The sequence below is a fragment of the Tupaia chinensis genome, unplaced genomic scaffold (genome assembly GCF_000334495.1).
Source record: "Tupaia chinensis unplaced genomic scaffold, TupChi_1.0 Scaffold145659_1, whole genome shotgun sequence".
Lineage (NCBI taxonomy): Eukaryota > Metazoa > Chordata > Mammalia > Scandentia > Tupaiidae > Tupaia > Tupaia belangeri.
This window is the reverse complement of record NW_006205516.1, coordinates 1,780,414-1,788,468: the sequence shown is the minus strand read 5'-3', so window position 1 is coordinate 1,788,468 and position 8,055 is coordinate 1,780,414. Positions and strand designations below refer to the sequence as shown.

The window sequence follows — 8,055 nt, the reverse complement described above, 5'->3', positions numbered from 1 at the left end:
ACCCCACAAAAAAAAAAAAAGGGGGGGGTCTCACACTTGTGATCCTCCTCCAAGCTTCCCAAGCTAGCTAAGATCATAGACACACACACATGCATGACTGACAGGTACAGGTTAAGCTGAGAACTGACCCCTTGATTTTCCATATGGATATAGCATTGCAGAGTGGTGTGCTAGTGCTGCACCACTGCAGCTGCCTTGTTTTATGCTTTTTGTTTTGATTACAGTCATCCTGATAAGTGTGAAGTGCTTGGTTATATTAAGCACCTTTTCATAAAGCTGTTGGTTATTTGATGTCTTCTTTGGAGAAATATATTTTCAGTTTTTTGGCCTACATTTTAGTTGGATTATTTGTTTTTTGTTGTTTGATTCTAAGAGGTCATTGTATATTTTGGATATCAACTCATTATCAGATACGTGGTTAATAATGTCTTCCATTCTGTAAGCTGCGTTTTCATTTTATTGGCTATTTCCTTTGTTGTGCAGAAGCTTTTTAGTTTTTAGTTTGATATAATCCAACTTTTCTATTTTTGCTTTTGTGGACTGTATTTCTAGTATTATATCCAAGTATTCAATGTCGAAGAGCTTTTTCTTTTATTGTAGACATTGTATAGCTTCAGGCCTTTTACTTGTCTTTAAGTTCATTTTGAGTTGATTTTTGTGCATGGTGTATGTAAGATAAGAGTCTAATTTCATTCTTTTACAAGTGGTATTGGAATGTAGCATGTTTCATGGAGAAAAAAAATAAAGCAGATAAAATAGGATGGCAGGAGGTAAATAAGGTAGGCAAGCAAAGCTTCATTAAGAGATAGTCCTTCGTGCAAAATCTGAAGGAGGTAAGAAATCCAGATATGGATGTATGGAAAAGAAGAACATTTCAGAAAGAGGGAGCAACAAATGAAACTGCTATTATAAGGAAGGCTTTCTGGTGTGTTCAAGAAACAGTGGCCACTTCAAAAATTCAGATGTTCATATCTTTTCATTAGGATTGTAAACCAAGGGAAGAATGAGTTTGAGATTTATAAGATACCACTTTCAAAGTAGGGGGAAGTGTTCTATAAAAATGAACCAGAAAATGTCATACCTTTTTTCTTTTCTTTGCAAGGATGTTTTTGTAATGTAGTTCATGATTAGAGTATCTAATGCAGATAAGCTGACTTGAATTGTTTTGAGCAGTTTAATCCTATGTTATATATATTTTATGCACATATTTTCGGTTGGACTTTCTCCAACAGAAAATGTGCCATTAGTTTCACATTTACAAGCACCAATACGTTTTTATTCCAACTCCAAGCACTGTGGTTGAGTAGCATCACCTCCGTTTTCTGTTATTCTTAAAGATACTGCATTTGCATATTCTTTATAATGGATCAATGCTGCGGAAAATACAAGTATTTTGAATTTTTAAATTTGCAGTTCCCTGTGTTATTTCATGATATATAAGCTTTCTAATGGTGTCTTCTAAAATTTATAAAATGCAAATACTGATTCCATTGGTCTTTAAGATGTGTTTAACTGTGAGGCTATTTAACTAATAGTGTGGATATGATTTGTCATCAAGTGTTCAGTTCTTACTCGTTGTTTTTTGTGTTCAAAAAAAGGGAAGAGGGAAGCGCAGCTTCTGTTACAAACTCCTTGATTGGTGAGATCTCTAAATGATGAATTCCAGTCAACTCTGGTTATGCTTCTGGATAGTGAATCTCAAACATTTCTCTTGGGCTTTAATTTGCTAAAGCTGTGTACATATGTTAAAAAAAAAAAAAGGATTATTTTAGGGGAGATGTATATGTAGGATTATTGCTAATGTCATTTATTAAGCAGTTATACTTGATAACTGATTTCATATCATCTTATATGAATAAGATGATAAAACATTTGAATGGTATAGTAGATGTAAAAAAAAATTCAGTTAAAAGAACATTTGGGGGCCAGCATATGGCATAGATATTACATTGCTGGACTTCCACATGGCCAACCATGATTCGAGCCCTGGACTTGGTGACTCAAAAATCATGTTAGGCACATGTGAGTGCATGCCCAAGATCCCAGGCAGAGAAGGGATTGTGGTGTGGTCATTCCTCCCAAGGGTGTGATTTTTCACTTTTTCTCTCATTGTCTCTCTTTCCAGCAAGTACGCGCACCCTGAGACAAAAATCTTATTTTTTAAAATTATTTTATTTTACTTTATTTATTATTATTATCATTATTATTTTCTAGTTTGATCAGAGAGAGACAGAGAGAGAGAGGAAGTGAGAAAGCAAGCCACCAGGTCCGAGACTTGAACCGTGGTCAGCCCTGTGGGAATCCAGCGCCTTTAACCACCATGCCACTTGCCGGCCGAGAGACAAAAATCTTTTAATAAAAAAGAGAGAATGTTTGTTTTTTTTATTAAATTATTAAATGTTTATCTGAAATAAAAATGATTTTGTCCATAAAGTTCAATAATAGGTAAACTGTGGCAAGGCATGGGTAGCTGGAGTCTGTGAATGAGGGAGAGAGGAGTAGAAAATGATATCACAAAATTTTGGATGGCGGGGTTTGAGAGGAGTGAGAACACTTTGGCTACTGGACTTTGCCTTGGGAGCCACTGGAGGGTTTTTGAACAGAGAACAACATAATCTGACATTTTAAAAGGATCATTCTGGCTTTTATACTGAGAGTAGACTGCAACAGGATAAGCAATATCTTCTACATTTGATATCCTAGATAACCAACACAGTATTTAGTATATAGTATGTGCTGGTAAGTATCAGAAGTCTTACAATTTTTCATAGCAATCCAACTTAAAAATGTCATCTTTAGATAATCAAAATACTTGAATATAGATTAGATACTAGATAAGACAAATGGTGGGTTTTTTCAGATGTGATAATGACATGGTGCTTATATTTAAAAGAGGGCTTATCAGTTGGAGGTACATATAGAAGTAGTTACTGAAAAAATATTAGTATCTAGATCTTGCTTTAAGTGTTCCCACAAAAATACCACAAGACGGGTAAAATGCTGATGACTTAAAACAGGTGAGGAATGTGTGATGTTCATTATGTTATTTTATAGGGTTCATTATACTCATCTACCTTCTTTTGTATATATTCAACATATCTATAATAAACAGCATTATATATATTATATATATATAATATATATATATTATATTTATGTAGATACCATATCTTACATATAGATAAAGATATCTCTGTTGGGTATATAGGAGTGGTCTTTAGAAAGGTTGTGGAAAATGCATGTTATTTTTTTTTAAACTGCATAGAGTGACCAGCAGTTTGCGTAATGGCTATGTCGCTGGACTCCCATGTAGTCAATCACAGTTCAAGTCCCAGACCCGGTGGCTTAAACTCATGCCAGGCGCGTGTGCGTGTGTGCCCAAGATCCCGAGAGAAGAAAGGAGGAGAAGGGATTGCAGCGTGGCCATCCCCCCTGGGGGGTGATTTCTCGCTTTCTGTCTCTCTGTCTCTCTCTTTCTGGTGAGCACACACACCCTATTGCAAAAACCTCTCCAAGAAAAAAAACCTTCATTGATTTAAAAAATTTTTTGCGTCATAATAAATTCATACTATGAACAAATGACCTTTGAATTATGAGCCCAGAACCCTTCCACTGTGCCATTCTGCTACCTTCAATTCATACTTTGATTCTACTTTTTTTTTTTTTCCTTTTTTTATTTTTTGGAGAGGTTTTCGCTATAGGGCGCGTGCGCTCACCAGACAGACAGAGAGAGACATAGAGACAGTAAGTGAGAAATCACCCCATAGGGGGGATGGTCACGCCACAATCCCTTCTCCTCCATTCACCTGTCAGGATCTTGGGCACGCATGCACACGCGCCTGGCGTGAGTTCTAAGCCACCGGGTCCAGGACACAAACCGCGGTTGACTACATGGGAGTCCAGCGACATAGCCATTACACCAACTGCTGGTTCCCCATACTTTGATTCTACTTTTATACTAATTTTTGGAAGTCCCCTTGGATACACATACCTAAAGAGAGAAAAAGAAAACATATAACATTTTATTTAGTAATGCTTCCTTTAATAATTTATCATAAGAAAATAGGCTTAAAGGAATAAGTAAAAAAGTTTTCACCTAAATGTCATGATAGCTAAAATTTGAACAACCTAAATTTCTTTTTTTAATTAATTTTTTATTGTAATTTTTGATTTACAAATATCTTTTTGTAGGATACATTATGGTTTTAAAAAGTATGTATGCAATGTATAATAAACAAATCAAGGATATAAACATATTCACCACCTCCAGTGTATAACATTACATTATATTGTGTACATTCAACACTTGCTTTGCTAGTTATTTTGGAACTATATATTAAATTGTCAATGATATCCTTTATTGTGAAACACAGTTCTAAACAAAACAAAATAATGAACAATCAGACAATAAAAAGTCTCATAAATCAGTGAGGATGAATTTTGAGAACAAAGATAATATTACCATAGTCAATAGAAAAGTTGTAATTTCCATGTAGAGGATTGTAGGAGATACGCGTTTATAATATGAGAAGATCTGGAGTATCACTCATTGGTCTAGTTAAAGATAGGTAAAATTGTACGTAGCAATAACTCATTTGGAAGAGATAGAAAAAGAATACGTTTACTCACTGTGAGTACTTGTAAGATCACAGTACTATACTGTGCATAAAGAACTAAGTCCTCAAAAAAACAAAAACAAAATTGGAAAGATACTTAAAAGTGAAGAATGGTAAAATCAGTGATTTGGTGATTTGTGGACTTTAAGAAGTTCTTGATTTTAGCCTTTTTAAGATTAATTACAGGGACCAGCAATTAGCGTAATGGCTATGTCGCTGGACTCCCATGTAGTCGACCGCAGTTTGAGTCCCAGATCCGGTGGCTTAAACTCACACCGGGCGCGTGTTTATGCGTGCCCAAAATCCCAAGAGGAGAAGGGATTGCGGCATGGTCACCCCCCCGGGAGGTGATTTCTCACTTTCTGTCTCTCTGTCTCTCTCTGTCTGTCTGGCGAGCGCACACGCCCTATAGCAAAAACCTCTCCAAAAAAAAAGATTAATTCTGGAGAAAGCTACTTGTAACATTTTAGACTCTTATGTTATTTAGTTTTATACAATGAATAATGGTTATAATAATAAAAATATAAATGCAATATGAAACTTATTGAGACAACTGTCTATCACATAATTCATTAATTTGTACTTAAACCCACTTGTGTGTAAAATATTTGAATCTGAATTTTTAGTATGCAGATACTGTTACTTTCAAAGCTCTCACTTGATTTTTTTTATCATATTTATAATTTACTGGAAAACATTGGGTCATCAACAAAGTCATAACGTATTTTTCTATGTTGTAGTTTTTGTGTTTGTTTTGTTTTTTGTAATATTAAGAGGATTTTTTTTTTTTGCTGTAGGGCAAGTATGCTTGCTGGAGAAACAGAGAGAGATGGAGAGAAAGTGAGAAATCACCCCCCGGGGGGGTGACCCCACTGCAGTCCCACTGCAATCCCTTCTCCTCTAGTCTCCTCTTGGGATTTTGGGAATGCGCACACGCATGGTATTAGTTATAAACCTCTGGGTCCAGAACTGGAACCATGACTGGCCATGTAGGAGTTCAGCATCTTAACCACTATGCCACCTCCTGGCTCTTTGTGTTTTTCTATGCAAAAGTGCATCATGACTTTTCCAATGACCCAATAGTTGTGACAGTCATGCTTAATAGTTTGGTTAAGTCAAGTAAGAAAATGGGTAGGAGTGTCATAGAGGTATGCAAAATTTAACAGTTCAGATAATCCTTAGCCCTTCTGAGAAACTAAGTAATGGGAAATATATATTATGTACTTCTGTAATAAGATGGGCTTCCATACATTATAGTGACCATTATTCACTTCATGCATTCAGAAAACTGCTGTTGTTTCTAATCAATTGAAAACGGGTTTAAAGTACTTGTAACAGCTCAACAAACTGATGAAACTACAAATATTATGTCCCAAAGTATTTAGTCTATGTACACCTTTGTCACTGAGGTGTGTTTCTCATAATCAATATATGAAGGGTTTCTGGGGGGTTTTGGTCCATTGAACCATTCTGTGTCTTTTAGTTGGGAAATTTAATCCATTAGTATTCAGTGTTATTATCAATATTTGTAGACTTATTCCTGTCATTGTAATTCTTTTTTTCCTAATATTTTTGTGTTCTCTTACTTCTATTTATCTCCCTTTAGTTTTCCTGGTGTATTATTCCCTTAAGTATTTCTTAAAGAGCTTCTCTAATTTTGGTGAATTCTTTTAGCTTTTGTTTATGTAGGAATGATTTTATTTCTCCTTTCCATTTGAAGGATAATCTTTCCGGGTATAGTACTCTTGGGTGAAATTACTTTTCTTCCAGAGTTTTAAATATGTCTTCCTACTTTTTTCTTGTCTGCATTGTTTCAGTTGAGAGATCTGATGTTAGTTTAGTAGGGTAACTTTGGTAAGTAACTTGGCATTTCTTTTTTGCCTATTTTAGAATTTTATGGTCTTTGTCTATGATTGTTACCAAATTTGGCTATGATGTACCTTGGAGAGAATCTTCTTATGTTAAATCTGTTTGGTGAGTTCTCAGAGCTACTTCCGAGTGAGCAAGGGAGTCTTTGAGTCTGTACCTTCCTGGAAGCGTGATCCCCAAGTGACAGACTTCGACAGTCTTGGTTCACTCCTCTGATGAAGAAACCAAGATTGCCCCCTGCCTCAATGCTGGAGGAGGCATCACCCTCTCTGGACTTACCCAAGGGAGAGAAAGAGCATCAAGAAGGTATCAATTAAATGTATCGATGAAGTAAAAAAAGAAATATACAGACTTAATGAACAAGCCAGTGAGGAGATTTTGAAAGTAGAACAGAAATATAACAAACTTCACCAACCATATTTTCAGAAGAGGTCAGAATTTATCACCAAAATCCCAAATTTTGGGGTAACAACTTTTTGTCAACCATCCACAAGTGTCAGCACTGCTTGGAGAGGAGGATGAAGAGGAGCTGTATTATTTGACCAGAATCGAAGTGACAGAATTTGAAGATATTAAATCAGGTTATAGAATAGATTTTTATTTTGTCTGAAATCCTTACTTCGAAAATAAAGTTCTCTCCAAAGAATTTTATCTGAATGAGAGTGGCGATCCATCTTCAAAGTCCACTGAAATCAAATGGAAATCTGGAGAGGATTTCGTGAGACATTCAAGTCAAATGCAGAAAAAAAGCCAGCAGGTTTTTGGAATAGGCAGCATGGGGAACCAGAGAGCTTATTTACTTGGTTTACTGACCATTCTGATGCAGGAGCAGATGAGTTAGTGGAGGTCATCAAAGATAACATTTGGCCAAATCTGTTACAGTACTACTTGGTTCCCAATATGGATGATGAAAAGGGGAAAGAAGAAGATGATGATGATGAAGAAGAGGGATTGGAAGATAACGATGGAGAGGATGAGGGTGAAGGTGAAGAACATGAAGATGATTATGAAGGGGAGGAAGGAGAGGAGGATGGAGAAGATGACTGACAGAACAGTGATGGATTCCAATCCTTGTTTTAAAATTTTTTTTTCTCCAGTCCCTGGGAACAAGTTGTAGTCTTTTTTTTTTTTTTTTTTTTTTTTTTTTTTCTTTTCCCTGCTTGTGCTCAGCCACCCTAATCTTGAGGTCTCTTTGCTCTACACCATGGTTCTCAACTTATTTTAGGGGGAAAAAACTTGAGCAGAACACAATGGGAAAAGAATCTCTACCCTTTTCTCTTCCAAATTCACTTTTATCCCATTATGTCTCAACAAAAACTAGAATCAGCACCACCACGCTCTGTGGGAAAAAAGAAAAACCTGCTCCCTTCGCTCTGCTGGAAGCTGGAGGGTGGTAGGCCCCTGTGTAGTAGTGCATAGAATTCTAGCTTTTTTTCCTCCTTTCTCTGTATATTGGGCTCAGAGATTACACTGTGTCTGTATGTGAATGTGGACAGTTAGTATTTACCAACATGTATCTGTCTACTTTCTCTTTTTTTTAAAAAAAAAAAAAACTTTAAAATTTGAGTTA

The 8,055-nt window shown here is 35.9% G+C and overlaps 1 protein-coding gene and 1 pseudogene across 1 annotated transcript in view; both read left to right on the top strand.

Annotated features, from left to right (window-relative positions):
- Positions 1–8,055, top strand: part of WDR44 (WD repeat domain 44) — a 146,875-nt gene that overhangs the window by 102,626 nt on the left and 36,194 nt on the right. The gene's annotated exons all lie outside the window — the stretch shown is intronic.
- LOC102498233 (protein SET-like) lies at positions 6,518–7,532 on the top strand (annotated as a pseudogene).